Consider the following 18,330-nt stretch of genomic DNA (forward strand, 5'->3'; position numbering starts at 1 on the left):
GGCTCCTTCCTTGTCTGATGCATCGGCTGTTCACCGGCATTGCTTCAAGTGAGCTTGACTCCCCTGATGAGACACTGCACGTCCAAACCGATCCAGAGTTTGCTTGGAATGGATCAGTGCTGCTGAATTAATGCGATCCCAGAAGGTCGTAGGGCTGATGGGTTGTGTAACAAATACTTTCAACTTTGATGTGGAGGGCGGGACTTGTGAAGGAGGCATTGTGTATTTGTCTTGTCAAGTGAAATATATCGGTTATAGGATGCAGTTCAACTCCAGCAGTGTTTAAATAATAGGTAATTTGCGGTGGCCTACGTTGACTTTGCATTGTTTGGTGAGATTTCCTCAACTGAAGATCTCTGTTGTCTACAGTACGTGTATGTTTTAACGTGGTAATCCCTAACGTGGTAGTCCTTTGCTGAGATATACACATAGTTGTGGAGACGCCAGTGTGTTTGGTGGGACAGCGATGGCACGGAGTGGCGAGGCTGTTAGTGCGAGGCGCATTTAGTGCTCGCAGAGTCGGACTCCACGGTGGGAGCCGTGCCAGATGACACCGCGAGGAGCGTTCGCTACTTACGGTGCGAAAGAAGTACAACGTACGTGCAAGGTACATGAGAGTCTCCGGGCTGGGTGGTGCCACTTCGGGCGTGAGCCACGCTGTGGATCTGAGCGGGCCAGGATGCGCACGTCTCCACACGCAGCACCGCACGTGGCACCACACGCGGAACCGCACGCCCTCCCTCACTGCCGCTCTCATTGTCGCCGTGACTCTCACCGGTAAACAGTTCACGTCAGCGGCTCCATTAAGTCGGGCGGCAGGGTGCCGCAGTGCTAACACTTGTGCCTCAGCAAGAGGTCCATGGGTTCGACTCCCGATTTGTGCGTCTTTCTGCATGAAGTTAGTTTTCCCCTTGCTCTGAATGGTTTTCCTCCGAATTCTCCAGTTTCCTCTCATCGCAAACGCCGTAGAGTGTGACTGGATTATGGAAACATTCCAATGCTTAAAATGGCCTGTAACATTGCCTAAAACTGCGACAACTTAGCATGACCTTCCTGAAAACATACTCGGCGAAGCGTTCCTGGATTTAACAAAAACGCGTAACGATTAAGTAAAATCTCACGTACGGGACTTGTGTCGCTCTCCGTAGCAGCGACAGTACCAGCTCGACAAGGGAGGTTGACAGATATAAGCGCAGTGCATCGCATTCACCGTCACACCTCGCATCACGATCCATACGGCGCTCTGTGTGGTTCATATGCGAACACACGGAGACAAATCTCACGGTCACTCCGCGAAACAAATAGGAACATCTCACCACCCAAAGTCATTAGCTTATTGACCATCGCACCACTGAAACGTGTTTTTCTATTGCGATTACTCTAACCCGACCATAAAACTCACACTTAGTAACTATGGGTAGAATTGGAATTCATACGCTAATGTATATGGCATATACTTTAGAATTATACATTAAAATACAATATAATGGTCAAGAGGTCACCAAATGACTTAAAAGCCTCGAGTAATAAACACAATTCAAATTTATTTGCTAGCAACGATTTCGCTCTCCGTTGATCTTAAAAAGTTATTCCATGCTCACATAAGCGGTGACGTGCTCATCATCTCCTGTTTACAACCGTGAGCTGGTGGTGTTGTCTTAGTGACCCTCGAAGGATGATGGGCTCAGCCAACACTCAGCCGGGATGTGAACTCGTAACATTTGAATTGCGAGTCGCTCGCTATACCGCTGAGCCGCCGCCTGACCGGGACCATCTGAATTGAGTAAGATAACGACGCAAACAACGGTAGTCTTCAGCATCAAACGAGTCCCACGATAATCACAATAATAGATTTTACTTAGAAAGGGGCACCCCAAATACACGGCTACAGCCATAAGCCAATAAAGTTCTGTAAATAACATAATTACTGAGGAAAATAATCGCGAATTCATCTGGAGCATTGAAGGGAATGTCCGCCAATGCATTGAACCTTTTTGACCAGAATTAACTTTCTCGGAGTCACGTTTGTGCTAAAATTGTATTCCCAAAACGCTCACCTCGTGCAAGGCTAGAACTATACGCTGCGAGTTTGGAGGTTGCACCTCCGCGGCACTCCTCTCTGATGTCTCGCGTGACATCAGAGGGCTGCTAACGAGACAGCTGCAGTGGTAATCGGCAGGCGAGTTCGGCTTCGCCAGGAGGTGCGCCTCCTTGGCCGGAACGAGGGTTGCAGACAGGTGCGAGGAGGAGGGGTGCCGGGAGCGCTGTGGTGGTGTGGGGGGTTGAAGGATGCGGGCCGGGTCCTGCTGTGGGGCACGGCCAGTGGGCGGAACAGCTCACCCCACGTAAGGCGCGGGTTGAGGCTGTAATGGGTGGGCCCCCCCGCGGCGAGCGGTGCCACGAGAGGCCCCGCGCGGACTCCCTGCTGCGCCGCTTCACGCCGTGGAGCCGCGGGGCAACGCGGGGCCGCCTCTGCTGCTGCTGTTGCCGCCGTCGCCTCGATCGCGCTTTGAGCCGATGCCGTGGTGCGACATTCCATAGGCGAATGACTTTAGGTGGTGAGATGGTCATATTTTTCTCCACGTGTTCGCATATAAACCACACAGAGCCCCGTATGGATCGTGATGCGAGATGTAACGGCGAAAGCGCTGCACTGCGCTTGTATGTCAACCTCCATTTTCGGGTTGGTAAATGTCGCTGCCACGGTGAGCGACACGAGTTCCGTACATGGAGTTTTACTTCATCGTTACGCTTTTTGTTAAAAACAGAAAAACCTTTTTCAGGAAGGCCATGCTAAGTTTTTGCAGTTTTGGGCATTTTTTTCAGCATTGGGATTTGGCGTACGGGTGTGATGGAGCGGAGGTGGAGGGTGTCGGGGGCTGTTCATTGCCCGCGACTGCTCAACGTGACGAGGGCGTCAGAAGTGTGGCCATCGCCACGTCCGCTGCTCGCTTTCATGTCACGCGCGGCGTCAGCACACGCCGCCATAGCGAGGCGCATTGAAGTCGTTCTGTGTCTTTGTTGAGTGTCACGTGGGAGATCGGAGGAGTCTGTACGTCTCTTAGGCGTGATTCAATGCAGGTCACCCTAGTTCGATTCCCGGTCATGTTATTCAGTGGTGAGTGATATGTGAACCTAAAATTAAATAAATTAGACAATATGCCTCTACATTACAGACGACTCCTAGTTTGACCCAAACCCGCGTTACACACTCACATCACACACACGTCACAGACACATTATAACAAAGATCCCCCGTATAGTGTTATCAGACTGTTGGGGCAAGTGCACTTAGTGAGCACCTATGTATTTAGCACTTCTTTCGTAGCGAGGAAGGATACAAAACGAAACACAAAAGAAACGAGTTTTCAATCTAGTTTTAAAAGTGCATAGCTCCAGTTGCTTCCTAATATTGGAAGGCAGAGGGTTCCAGACGGCCGCAGAAGCGAATCTGAAGGCGCGCAATGCAGTGCCCGTCTATGTTTGATGGACAGCCAAAAGCCACTGCCAGGATGACCGGAGTTAGCGGGATATTGTTTTATGCTCCTTGACAAGATCATCAATAAATTGTGGTTAATTTGTGGCAAGGATTTTGTGTGTAATGAGTGCGACCTCATAGGAAGCCAGTACAGCTCGGCGAGCACTGGACGAATCTTGCGGTACCCGTCACGACATGTGCTAAAGAAGGCCGGAACGGTATATTAAGGGGGTGGGTGGCCAGAACCATGTCCGACCGCCTTTGTCTCTCTAGTGGTGATTTTTACACTCGATACTCATTTGAGGCTGAGTCGACTTAGAGGAGGTCTGAAACTGATTCAGATAATCGTCAAAGGTGTTAACCGTGAGCGGGAATCAGACCGGAGTTGCCGGGTTCGTAGCGCAACGCGCGAGCCGCTACACCACCGTTCCCCTACACGCACATTTTACACACACACACGTTACACATTACACACACATGTTACACACACACGTCACACACGTTACAAACACACACATTACACAACACACGTTACACACACACTACACACACACGTTATAAACACACACATTACACAACACACGTAACACACACTACACACACCACACACACACACATTACACACACCATAATGAGTGTCGTTGCGAAGAATATAAGGAAATGGATCACACTGTTTCACGTAACTCTAACCCCAACTGAGTTGAGGCTCATAGAGCTAGACTAAGGCTCTCATAGAGTTCGTGCATGGATACTCAATTGCACACTCATACACAGTAAGCCTATATCGGCAGCACGTACTGCACACAACACAGATACCGACGAACGCGAACCAAGCACTTCACGATTTCCCCAGGCTCCATTTCCCTCCATTTAATAACCTCCGTAAATGCTCACGCTTTCAGTAACAGTTGTACTCATGTGTCCATTGTTCCTAAATAACATTTACGATTTGCCTTCATCACGTCTCTGCACGTCGGTAACGAGTGGCTTGGATTGAAAACCGGCTTGTCAGCTCTCCACAAACGTCCACATACGGTCCAATTTGCTTGATTGTGAAGTGAGGTTAATGTATTGGGGGTTCAGACATGTGCAGGCTTAATTATTACGATCATGAACTGGTTGCACGGTATACTCAACATATTTGTGAGCTACGTTGTCGGATAAATGGGACAGGAGATCGGAATTGGCGCAGCGGTGTTGGACGCTGCTGGCTACGCACGCGGCCTCTTATGCGGCGTTGCTGTGGAGGCAGCGAGGGTCGGCGGATCGCGCGCAGATGTCGCGAAACTCCTTTCTCGAGGGCGTCGAGGAAGTGCCATTCCTTGGCTTGCCAGGAGAATGCGGTCCAGCAAAGGGCGGTCGAATCTCCATATGTTCCATCTGTATGGAAGTGTTGACCCTCGCACGCGTGGGGTTACTCTGGGTGCTCCAGTTCCCTTCCACATGTACAGTCACTCGTTCATTGGCTGAGAACACATTCATTTAAAGAGGGCCGTAGAGCTTAGGAAATTGTTCGCGGCGGCCCAACACTTGGCTGCCTTTTCGCGTGTCTGTGGTTCCTCCTCGCGCCTTCGAGCAATATTCTCAGAGACCGTGGGGCCAGTTACCAATTGAAAAAAAAAATCGCAGCGTGTTAAGATCGAACGCAAAACAGAGTGTGCCTGTTGATGTCCCCCCCCCAACCCTCCGCGGGTAAAGTGGAATACAAATATACAAATATGTTGCAGGTCTCAGGCGATCTTCGCGCAGCATTCCTTTATTATTTCAGTCGTTTACTGCCGTATGCACCCTGGAAGTTGTGTGTGTCTGCAGCAAGCACGTGTATATTCTTAGGTTTTTTCGGTAAAGTCACGTAGGTAAAACATCAAAATTAATGAAAATAAAATAAAAACAAAAATCACGACGTTTCGGAGGCAACACAAGTCTCCGTCATCAGGTGGGACCGTCACAGACAGATTAGCTGCATTTGTTTTTATTTTATTTTCATTAATTTTGATGTTTTACCTACGTGACTTTACCGAAAAAACCTAAGAATATGATTCCTTGCAGTCACGAAAGCTTCAAATCTAGAAGCACGTGTATGTGTACCTATGGACGCGCGCGTGTGTGTGTGTGGGGGGAGCGGTAGTGTAGTGGTTAACGTGCTGCGCTACGAACCCGGCGACCCGAGTTCGATTCCTGCTCACGGCCACTACCGGTGACGATTTTTTGAACCGGTCCTAAGCCTCCCCTAGGTCGACTCATCCTCAAACGAGTAACTGGTGTGGTGTGTGAACATCGCCACTGGGAAGACAAAGGCGGCCGGGCGTGGTGAATCCAAGTCCCGGGTAGTAAAGCTAGTCTATATATGAAAGGGAAATTTGTGAATGTGTGTCTTTTCGAAATGTTGAACATACTTACCAAACAAACTTCCAGACTGTACACAATGCAAAAAGTATAAAAATAGACTTTTGTGTTTTGGAGGGGGGGGGGCGCAATAATTGTTATATTTTGCACGGCAAGTGAGCGGTGACGTCACATCTGTGATGTCACCCGCATGCGGCAGCGTTATGCAGTGTGCCTGCTGACGTCACACATCTTTACACCACAGGGCCTGGTGATAGTTACATTTGTAGTGGGTTCGAATTAGGTGCACACACACGCAGCTTGGAGGCAACACTATTTATTAAACGGTAAGTAATATAACACTGTACATGAGGTGGTGACCACCTTCCTCAACTCACTAACACTCTGGAACACGACACAGACTGGACCAGGCAGGCAACGGCCTGCCTGGCCCAGGACGACGACCCGGGACTTGAGAACCGATGATGTCATCTCCACTTCGGAGTACAACAGCCCCGCTCTGCGTTCACACCACGCTTATATCTCCTCTGGCGTGGCCGGCTCCGCCCAGGCGTGGCTGGCTCTGTCCAGGCCACGCCTCCCTTCCCAGACCACGCCTCCCTTCCCCCCACCTCTGGGAAGGTCCGGGTCCCTCCACCACGTGACCCCCCAGGCACCCCCTTGGGGCCCCCAGCCCTCGTACGGGCCGACACAGTAGTGACCGTTCTATGTCACTACACATTTATTAAATAAATTGTGACGACCTGACAATTTGCGTATAACTACTACAGTATTACTAATTTTATTTTACCAGGTATGAATATACAGCATATAGGGTCGCTTGCATAGTTACCTAATAACTATTGTGCAACAAACAAAGGCTTCAACAAAAAGTATTAATAAATGAACTAAATGACGTTAAAACTAAAATTATACAATGTATGGAATGCATAGTTGAGTACTGGTATATAACAGCTGTGTGTTTATATAGATTGTCGATTCATTTGGCACATACAGTTGATAATCGACATGTAAATGTATCATAATTATACATGTTTGATAATTGAACATGTTTAATACCTGTTGATTCAATGTGCCCTCTATAAATCTTGACAAAGCTTTCGTGACTGCAAGAATTCAAATTATTTGGGTCTTTCGGTAATGTCACGTAGATAGGTAAAACAAATTACGAAAAACTACGTTTCGATTGCAACACAAGCGTTCGTCATCAGGCTCTTCCTGATGACGAACGACGTTTCGATCGCTTGTGTTGCGATCGAAACGTCGTAGTTGTTGTTATTTAATTTGAACCTATCTACGTGACATTACCAAAAGACCCAAAGAATGTGCCCTCTATAATTATCAAACCTATTAATAAATGAATATTGTAAATAATTTATTATAATCAAACGTAAAATGTATCAGTTATTTTAATGTGCAACGAACGTAATGTTTGTATTTCTTGAGACTGATTGAATGTTGTCTAAAACCGAACATCGTAGCAACAAATATGCCATACACACGTTGATGTGATGGATAACGGTGACGTGACGACCACCGTGTCGGACGGGCTCCCTGGCACTGCGCTGCGTCGTTACCATCAGCATGGCCCTCACCTGGGCTACAACCACACGGAGCTCCGTCTGTGCCAGGAAAGGTTGTTGGTTCTTTTCGTGGACTCTATGCGCATACTCATTGGTGTTGTATTTTTTTTCTTTCCCAAAATGCATTGAAAAAAAACGTTCAGAACATGTAGAGCGAAACGTCTGACACAATGCTGAACAACACGCGGGACAACCTGAACACACGTGGGAGCGCTCCAGCAGCGGCGAGTAACCCGGGAGCTTCACTGCAAATAAATAAAGTATGGCAGGCAACTGTAACATTCTGTCATGCCTCTCTCTTCCAAGTAAGGGCCATTGTCCGAAACGTTATCGTGGTGTCAAAAACAAGTCAAAGTGATGTATTGCTCGAATGCGCATCGAGGTAATACTCATTTCTTGTTGACAGCCCTGAGCAAGTGGTGGAAATGTCACGTTCCTATGACGGAGGCCAGTACGGTAGAACATCGATTATCCGGCTTCCAATATTATCCGACGGTCCCGGGCTGATCCGGCGAAACTGGAAAAATCGCTCCAACGGCTGTAACCAGTCCGGCGATCGTCAAACATAATCATGTTGTTTAACCAAGAGCGTAATAGTACTAGGTACATCACCCCATGATACAGTCTTCGAGATGAGAGTGGTAGGTACGGTACAGTAAATACAATAGTTTTTAACAATAGGATATTTGTTTGTCTATTTGTATCGTTATATATATATGCCAATTTCATATAGTAAATACATTAAAAACGCTAAAGAAACGTATACACAACACCTGCAACATGTTATGCAAGAATGTGCAAAATAACGTATTTGAAATAATGATTAGCATACCTGTCAACCCATACGGCTTACCTATATTCTTGTACAGGGAAATCGAGTTTTCAGGTCCATACGACGTACAGCCGTTTCAATATGGGCATTTTTTTGTCTATTTGTTTGTGTTTCTCACTTGTGATGGGGCTTTTAAGGATTAATGTTGAGATTTATAAGGGCACGGGGTGACCAATAAGGTCTGAATTGGTCTTACAACTTTCGTGACGGCAGGAATTCATATTCTTTGGTTCTTTCGGTAAAGTCACGTAGATATAAAAGCATTTAAAAAGTAACAATAAGTTCAAATAATAAAAAACAAAAAAACACGAATGTAGACTGTAGCCTGGTTCTAAATCATGAGTGTACTGGCAGTCTGTAATGTAGACTGTAGCCTGGTTATTACATTTGGTGAGTGCACTGGCAGTCTATAATGTAGACTGTAGCAATGGTTAGTAAGCTGGGTGAGTGTACTGGAAGTCTATAATGTAGACTGTAGCCTGGTTCTTAACCTCGGTGAGTGTACTGGCAGTCTATAATGTAGACTGTAGCCTGGCTTTTAAGCTGGCGAACTGAGTGAGTGTTTAATAACCATTGCTACAGTTTACATCATAGACTGCCAATACGCTCACCAGCTTAAAAACCAGGCGACAGTCTACATTATAGACTGCCAGTACACTCACCCGAGGTTAAGAACCAGGCTACAGTCAACATTATAGACTGCCAGTACACTCACCCAGCTTAATAACCATTGCTACAGTCTACCTTATAGACTGCCAGTACACCAAACAAACTTAATAACCAGGCTACATGTTCTACATATTCAGTCACAAAAGCTTTAAATCAAAATTTAACCAGGCTACAGTCTACATTATAGACTGCAAGTACACTCACTCCGATTTTGAACCAGGCTACAGTCGACATTAGTGTTTTTTTTCTATCTCTGTGACTTTACCGAAAGAACCAAATAATAAGGTCGGCACTGATAAGGGGTTGGCAGATATGGATTAGTGATTATTGCGCGTTTTTGAAAATCCGGCGCCCCCTTCCACCCGAAGTCACCGGATAATCTACTGTATATCAAGAGGATAACCAATTATAACTCCCCACGAAGTGGTGCTGGATATGGCAACATTTGAATTGCGAGCAGATCGTCCTTCCGCTGAGCCACTCGCCCTACTGTTGAGCCGCCCGGCCGCATTGTGCGGACATCAAAGGCGGCCGCGTGAATAGCGAATAGTGGCGGCGTGGAGCGTGGGCCGTGACTCACAATTTCACCAGAGCTAGTAACTCGATGGCTCAATGCAATTTGTCCATAATAGAGGTGTTTTGTTTGTATGATCGCGCATATATAAATGTATCGTTAAACCCGCCACCACCCGACACAGCCAATGAGTAAGGTTTGTCACGGAAACAAAACGTTCCAATTCGTTGCTAGTTCAGCACACCGGCGAGTATGAAATTTTACTTCCTCATCGCTCCGCATGTAAAAACATGTACATTACTGTGCAGTATAGATCGTTTTATAAAGCTGCATTATTAGTAAATATAATTAATGTCCAATATCCTATTAAATAATCCGTTAACTTCAATATGTTAATAAATACGAGCGAGTATATTCAAACATTTCAAAATCCATGCCGTTTGACCCATTGACGACGTTATCGGTCTTCATAGTAGAATGACGACAACAACGCGGGGCGATGCATCAGACAGCTGCAGTGGTAATCGGCAGGCGAGTTCGGCTTCGCCAGGCGGTGTGCCTCCTTGGTCGGAACGAGGGCTGCAGGGAGGAGGGGAGCCAGGAGCGCTGCGGTGGTATGTGGGGGCTGAAGGAAGCGGGGCCGGGCCCTGCTTTAGGGCACGGCCAGTGGGCGGGACGGCGCGGGTTGAGGCTGTAATGGGTGGGGGCCCCCCGCGGCTAGCGGTGCCACGAGAGGCATCGCGTGGACTCCCTGCTGCGCCGCTTCACGCCGTGGAGCCGCGGGGCAACGCGGGGCCGCCTCGGTCGCACTTTGAGGCCGCCGCCACGCGCCGTTCGCGACGCCCACCCACCCGCGCGCCGCGTGTCGCGCGCGTTTGGCGAGGTCGCGCGAACGCGACGCGCGGCCACGCGAGATATCAGAGGGCAGTGCCGCGGAGGTGCAGCCTCCCTAGGTTGTGTGTAGAGGCCGACCGAAACTGCATTTCCGGTTTTGGTCAAAACCGAAACCAGACCGAAAGTTAAAAATTGATTTCGGCCGAAATCGAAACCGAAAGTTTAACTCCACTTTCGACCGAAACAGAAAGGTATATAACCGCGGTTACCGAACACAAGATTTATGAAATACTAGCTTTACTCCCCTTCTTCGCCTGGGACTTGGATTCACCATGGCCGGCCGCCTTTGTCTCCCCAGTGGCGATGTTGACATACCACACCACTTACTCGTTTGAGGCTGAGTCGACCTAGGGGAGGCCCAGGACCGGTTCAAATAATCGTCACCGGGCGTGAGCGGGAATCGAACTCGGGCCGCCGGGTTCGTCGCGCAGCGCGCGAATCGCTACGTAGTCGCTGCCCCGCCCCCCCCACAGGCTAAAGACAAAGATCCCCCGTGTAACCTGTGAGACTGTAGGGGCCAAGTGCTGTTAGCGAGCACCTATGAAGGCCGGCACGGCACACGAGGGGGTGAGTGGCCAACATCACGGCCGGCCGCCTTTGTCTCCCCAGTGGCGATGTTGACACACCACACCACTTACTCGTTTGAGGCTGAGTTGACCTAGGGGAGGCCCAGGACCGGTTCAAATAATCGTCACCGGCCTTGAGTGGAAATCGAACTCGGGAAGCCGGGTTCGTAGCGCAGCGCACAAATCGCTACGCTGTCGCTGCCCCGCCCCCACACACACAGGCGAAAGACAAAGATCCCCCGACTGACCGGCTGACTTAGCACTAGCGTTATATTCTAAAAATAGATCTTCGGTTGACGACCGAAAGTAACTATCAGTTTCGGCCGAAACCGAAACCAGACCGAAAGGAAAAAAAATACTTTAGGCCGAAACCGAAACTATGCCGAAAGTGGCTAATTGCCAACTTTCGGCGCCGAAACCGAAAACGAATTTCGGTCGGCCTCTAGTTGTGTGCGGCGTATCGAGTGGTCTCCATTCGCCCCAGGAATATGGTTAAAGAGCCGCCTCGACTCGCACTCTGCGAGGTTCTCTTAGACGACCTTCACGGAATTCAATTGCAACGGGAAAACCTCTCCATTGCCACTGCAATGACCCGCAACCGTATAACTCTGGCCTTGCACGAGGTGAGCCTTTTCGGAATAAAATGCCAGCAAAAACGTGACTTCGAGAAAGTTAATTCTGGTCAAAAAGGTCCAATGGTTTGGCAGACATTCCCGTCAGTGCTCCAGATGAATTGGCTATAATTTGACTATGTAATTAGTTTATTTACAGAACTGGCTTATAGCCATAGCCGTGCATTTGGGTTGCCCCTTTCAATTACAAATCTATGATTGTGATTACCGTGTTTGCGTCGTTATCCTACTCAGAATTCAGATCGTCCCGGTCAGGCGGCGACTCAGCGGTAGAGCGAGCGACTCGCAATTCGAATGTTGGCAGTTGACATCCCGGTTGGATGTTGGGGGTCGATAAGACAACAGTGGCTGTGCTATGTACCGACTCGTTCGCGCTAATGTAATGTATACATTCCACCACCAGCTCACGGTTGTAAACAGGAGATGATGATGAGCACGTTAACGCTCATGTGAGCATGGAATCACTTTGTTTCAGATCAACGTAGCGGAATAATTGTTGGCGAAGAAGTTTTTTTTTTATGACTCGAGGCTTTTAAATCAATTGGTGACATCTTGACCATTCTGTATTTTAATGTAGAATTCTCAAGTATAGCCATATCCATTAGCGTATAAATCCCAATTTTACCAAAAGCGACTAAGTTTGAGTTTTATGGTCGGGTTAGAGTTATCGCAATAGGAAAACACAATGCCGTGGTGCGATGATCAATATATGAATGACTTCGGATGGTGAGATGTTCCTATTTGATCCGCGGAGTGACCGTGAAATGTGTCTCCACGTGCTCGCATATAAACCACACAGAGCGCCGTATGGATCGTGATGCGAGGTGTGACGGTGAAAGTGCTGCACTGTGCTTGTATTAGTCAACTGCCATTGTCGGGCTGGAAACTCGCTGCCAGGGAGAGCGACACGAATCCCGTACGTGGAGTATTACTTCATCGTTACGCGTTTTTCTTAAACCCAAGAATGCTTCGCCGAGTTTTTTCAGGAAGGTCATGCGAAGTTTTCGCAGTTTGAGACAATGTTGCAGACAGCTTTTAAACATTGGCATGTTTGCATAATCCAGTCAGATTCTACTGTGTTAGCTATGAGAGGAAACTGAAGAACTCGGAGGAAACCCATGCAGATCTAACTCGATGCAGAAAGATGCCCAAGTCGGGAGTCGAACCCATGTACATTTTGCTGTGAAGCACGAGTGTCAGCACTGCGGCAACCTGCAGCCCGACTTAATGGAGCTGTTGACGTGAACTATCAACCAGCGGTGCCGCGTGCGGTGCCCGTGTGGAAACGCGCGCAGCTTGGCGCGCTCAGAGCCACAGCGTGGCTCATGCACCAAGTGGCTCCACGCAGCCTGAAGACTCCCACGAACGTTGTACTTATTTCACACCGTACGTAGCCAACGATTATTGTGGTGTCACCTGGGCCGGCTCCCACCGCGGAGTCCGACTCCGTGAGCACCAAACACGACATCGATCTGCGCCTCGCACTGACAGCCTCGCCACTCAGCCTCCGTGCCAACGCTGACCCGCCAAATACACTGGCGTCTCCACAACTATTTGTACATGTTAGCAAATAACTACTACATAAGGGATTACCACGTTAAAGCATCCAAGTACTGTAGACAACAGAAATGTTCAGTCGAGGAAATCTCACCAAACAATGGCAAGTGAACATAGGCCGCCACAAATGATCTATTACTTAAACACTGCTGGAGTAGAACTCCATCTTATAACCGATATATTTCACTTGATAAGACAAATACACAATGCCTCCTTCACAAGTCCCGCCCTCCACATCAAAGTTGAAAGTATTTGTTACAAAACCCATCAGCCTTACGGCCGTCTGGGATCGTATTAATTCAGCAGCACTGATTCATTCCAAGCAAACTCTGGATCGGTTTGGACGCGCAGTGTCTCATCAGCGGAGTCAGGCTTACTTGAAGCAATGCCGGTGAACAGCCGATGCATCAGACAAGGAAGGAGCCTCTCTTGACGTCGCGGAGGAGAATGGACATAGCGGGTGAACGCGGAGGAGACAGTGCTCGTGCTAGTATTTCTATTCTCCAGAACGACGAATATAATGACCTTAAGTGATACATTTACGAGTATATACAGATGATAAATACCTTTCATTTATTACGGGAACATTTGTAATGTTGAGTTTATATCATCTTAATGATAACGATGTGATGACGCATTTATCTCTGAGATTATCGCTGCATCTGCATTAAGAATATATTTGTGACTCGAATCCTGTTCCAAGAAGTGGCTTTGCGTGCGAAGAGGCAAATGACGGAATATCGCTAAAGGTTCGCACAGACAGGTCACGATCTTCTTGCTGTCCTGCCATATCCTGGCCACTTCACAGCGACACGAGTTCGATTCCCGCTCATAACCAATATCAGTAAAGAATATCGGAACAGGTTCTGGGCATACCCCCAACAGTCTGTGAGGCTATATGGGGGATCTTTGTCTTTGCGTGAGTGTGGGAGTGGTTGTGGATCTGTGACATGGTAGTGGAGTGGTTAGCCCACTGCGATACGGCTGTCTGTTGATACTCAAATCCGAACTGTCTTTGGCTTACCCGAGGTTTACTCAGCCGTAAAGGAGTATCTGGTGTGCTATATAAAGTAGAATCACTGGCGAGATAAAGCCGACAGGACGTGGTGCTGAGCATAGCGCACGTTCACGATATGGTAACTACCTTCCCTGGTGTGCAGGAGGTTCGTGGATTCAATCCTGCCACTGACGTCTGTACATATGGAGTTTGCATGTCTCTCTCTGTGGTCACGTGGATTTTTCACTGGATGACTCCAGTTTTTACCTCCACATTTAGAAACATGCGTTTAGAGTATTTGGCTGCTATAATTTTCCACACGATGAGTCACTTTTTGGAGTTATCATTTGTGTTCAGGTCGCTTTTGAAAAATAACTAAAAAGCTCAATGGGCCTGGTTTAAAAAATAATAGTTCAGTTTTAGTTTGGACTTTGACAATACTTCCCCACAAGAGCTATGTACGAGTGGCCCAGAACAGGTTTACATGTTACTTAACACTGCAGAACGTGACCGGGAATCGAACTAGGTTGACCTGCATTGAATCACGCCTAAGAGACGTACAGACTCCTCCGATCTCCCACGTGACACTAAACAAAGACCAAGACGCAGAACGACTTCAATGCGCCTCGCTGTGGCGGCGTGTGCTGACGCCGCGCGTGACATGAAAGCGAGCAGCGGACGTGGCGATGGCCACACTTCTGACGCCCTCGTTACGTTGAGCAGTCGCGGGCAATGAACAGCCCCCGGCACCCTCCACCTCCGCTCCATCACCCCCACACCCGTACGCCTCATCCACGTATTCACGAACAGCCGACAAATCGCACCCGAGCTCCCCCCCCTCATCACATCAGGGAACTTTACAGCTCCGAGGTCCCCTCTGACGGTGCTCAGCACCCCTCCCCGTCCCCCACTCGCTGTGACCCCCCCCGCCCATCCTTGAGACGCTCATTTAGGCGGCCGCCGCGCCTCTCTCAGCGCCACATTCCCCGCCGCTCCGTCACCGAGTCGACACTCAAGTGCGCTGGTCGCTCCGCGCCGTGCGATCCCTGCGTCTCGGCACCACGCGACCCCTAGGCGACTGACACCGCTCGGAGTGCCGGACTCAACCGCGGCATCCATCGCAGGACCAGCAGGAGGGAGGGCGCTGCTTGCGAGCCGAAGCTCTCCGCTCGCTCGCTCGACGCGCGCTCCAACGCTTTCCCGAAACGCGACTCCGCTGGGGAGAACCGAGCGTGGAGACGAAGAGGAAGACGCTCGAGCTCGTGTCCAATGAATGCCGCCGCCGTCTTCCCGTGGGATCTGCTGGGCCCGAGTCCGGTCGGTGTGGAACCACTGCGGGCGGCCGCTATGCGACTTGCGTCGCTGCCGCCACCTCCAGACGGCGGCGCGAGTCCCGCAGCCTTCCCACGCCACGTGGGGCCGCAGAGAGGGCGAGGGGAGAAGCGCAAGGTGAGGCAGTCTGAGTCCGTGCATCCACTCGATCAAGAGTATTGTTACACAATCCACAATTGCATTACAAGCTCACTCACACATGCGTCGAGCTTTCACTTAAACGTGCGCATCGTGCAGTGGTAAGTGAACATCGTGAAGCGCCATTAGTTGTGATAATCACGAACTCTGGTGTTCTGTGCAGCTGCGAAAGGCCCTGGTGGAGAAGGACAGACGGCACCGCATGAACGAGAGCTTCCACGAGCTCAAACAGCTCATGCTGCGTCTCTGCGACAGTGGCGCAGAAGCAGCAGCAGAGCAGCAGGCGCAGACGTGCGCCTCACAGCAGCAGCAGCAGGACCGCAGGCTGGAGAAGGCGGATGTGCTGGAAGGAGCTGTCGCTTTCATCCGCTCGTCCATCCTGGCTGTGCAGGATCGCGGCATGGAGGCGCTCACAGTGCAGCCACAGCAGTCACGCGTAGCCGCTCTCCAGCAGCAGCTGGAGGCAGCTACGAAGCCTCCTGGCGCAGCGCGGACACGCGTCCCAACGCCGGCCTCGTCCCCGGCCTCCCTGGACCTCGCTACCGCGCAGGTGGCGCGCGGGCCGCACGGATGCGAGCAGCAGCAGCAGCGGCACGGGAGAGGAGGAGCCGTGAAGCTCCTGAAGGCGGAGGCGGCGCTGGGACTCGGCGTGTGGAGGCCATGGTGACGCTGTGGTCGAGCCAAGCCTTGACTGAGGAGTGCGTAATGGGTGTGCATCATCACGACTATTACTACTACAGTACTACTACTACAAGTAGTAGTAGTACTGTAGTAGTAATAGTAGTAGTACTGCTAGTGGTGGCTTCGCGACGGCCCCGCCGTGCGTGCGATGCGAGTCCCTGCAGGGAACTCGGTGCCCGTGTCCCGCTCTGAGTCGCATTCCTCTTTCACTTCATATATGTAACGTCGCAATCTCGTCAGATTAAAGTGTTACGTAAAAACAATTGCATATATGACCAATATCTGTTAAATCACTCTCTGAAATATCTGTAATTTCATATATATTTCTACTGTTACCTGTTGTCCATCAATTATAATTGTTTTGATAATTTATATACATTCATATTGAATACTTTATTTTTGAGAGCATGTATGACTGTATGCCTTTTAATACTCGTTTGTATAGTCTGCAAAGGACAGGCATAATGGTATGTCAAATGCATGTGTCTTTTAACATATTGTTGGCTAGTACGCCCATGATAAAACTTGGATATCTTTTTTTCTAAACTCTGGTTAGGTGGCCTCAATATTTATATTACGCTCTTTGAGTCAGTTTAATCCCTTTGAATACGATGATGAAAGAACTCGTAGACACATGATAAACACAAGGCTGAGTACACATACGGACAATACAGGAATGATAAAATAAATCAGAAAACATCACAATAATCATTTACAACATCATGACAGTATGAGCATGAATGCAGCCACAATCTGGATTGTGATGACCCATTCACAGCTGGTAGCGCTCAGGCAAAAAAAATATGTGACCAAAACAAATACAGTGTGTTCATACTGTACATAATGTACACTACCCCGTATCCGCTTGTAAGTGACAGTGTGGAGTGTGCGGGTTCACACGAGGTGCGAGTTGGGCTCGACGGCTCTCAGAACGTGTGGGTGGCCATGGCTAGCTTCTGTCATGGATGCCGCCTAAATGTCATGGTAGTTGATTGGTCGCTGGAAGTGAAATAAAGAATACATATACATTCAATGGGTATATAAACGGTTTCCACCATATTCCAAGAGCGAATGGAGCTGGTTTTGCCTGGCCTTCAATGGCAAAACTCATTTACCCCGATGCTGTTATTGTATTCACCCGTACTTTAAACCTTTGACGAGAAATTTAGGGCGCTTACAGACTGTCCTGTCTAGAGAACAGGATGCTCAAGCTTAACCGCTAAAAAGTACATTGTTTAAATCATAATTTGTGTATCAGACAGTGGTGAAAATTGCCACCAATGTCATGGTAGGAGTGAAAATATGAACCCGGCTGCGTACTTTTTTCAAATGTATTTGACTCACAGATATACCCCGAAACTAACAGACACGCACATGAACCCGCAAACATGCACAGAGACCCACAGACACTAAAACATACCTACCAACAAACACAAAGACTCACAGGCACGCTCAGAGAGCCATAGACACTACAGAGACCCACGGACACACACCAAGACCCACAGTCACACAGCGACCCACAGACACACTCAGAGACCCACAGACACGCACAGAGAACGACAGAAATGCACAGACACGCACAGAGACTCACAGACACGCATAGACTCACCGGCATGCTCAGAGACCCATAAAGACCCACAGACACGCTCAGAGAGCTGTAGACACGTACAAAGACCCACAAACACGAACAAAGACCCACAGACACGCTCAGACAGTGGTAGACACGCACAGAGACCCACAGACACGCACAGAGACCCACAGATGCGCACAGAGAGCCGCAGACAAGCACAGATTCCAACACACGAAGAGAGACCCACAGAGCCCCATAGACACGCACAGAGACCCACAGACACGCCCAGAGAGCCGCAGACACGCACAGATACCCACAACCACGCATCGAGACCCATCGAAACGCACAGACCCACATACACGCACAGAGACCCACAGACACGCTCAGACAGCAGCAGACACGCAAAAACCCACAACCACGCATAGAGACCCACAGACATGCAGCATCCCACAGACATGCGCTGATAGAGACCCATAGAAAGGCACAGACCAACCGACACGCACAGAGACCCACAGACACGCTCAGAGAGCCACATACGCTA

This window comes from Lampetra planeri, chromosome 16 (assembly GCF_965212315.1).
Source record: "Lampetra planeri chromosome 16, kcLamPlan1.2.h2, whole genome shotgun sequence".
NCBI classification, from domain to species: domain Eukaryota; kingdom Metazoa; phylum Chordata; class Hyperoartia; order Petromyzontiformes; family Petromyzontidae; genus Lampetra; species Lampetra planeri.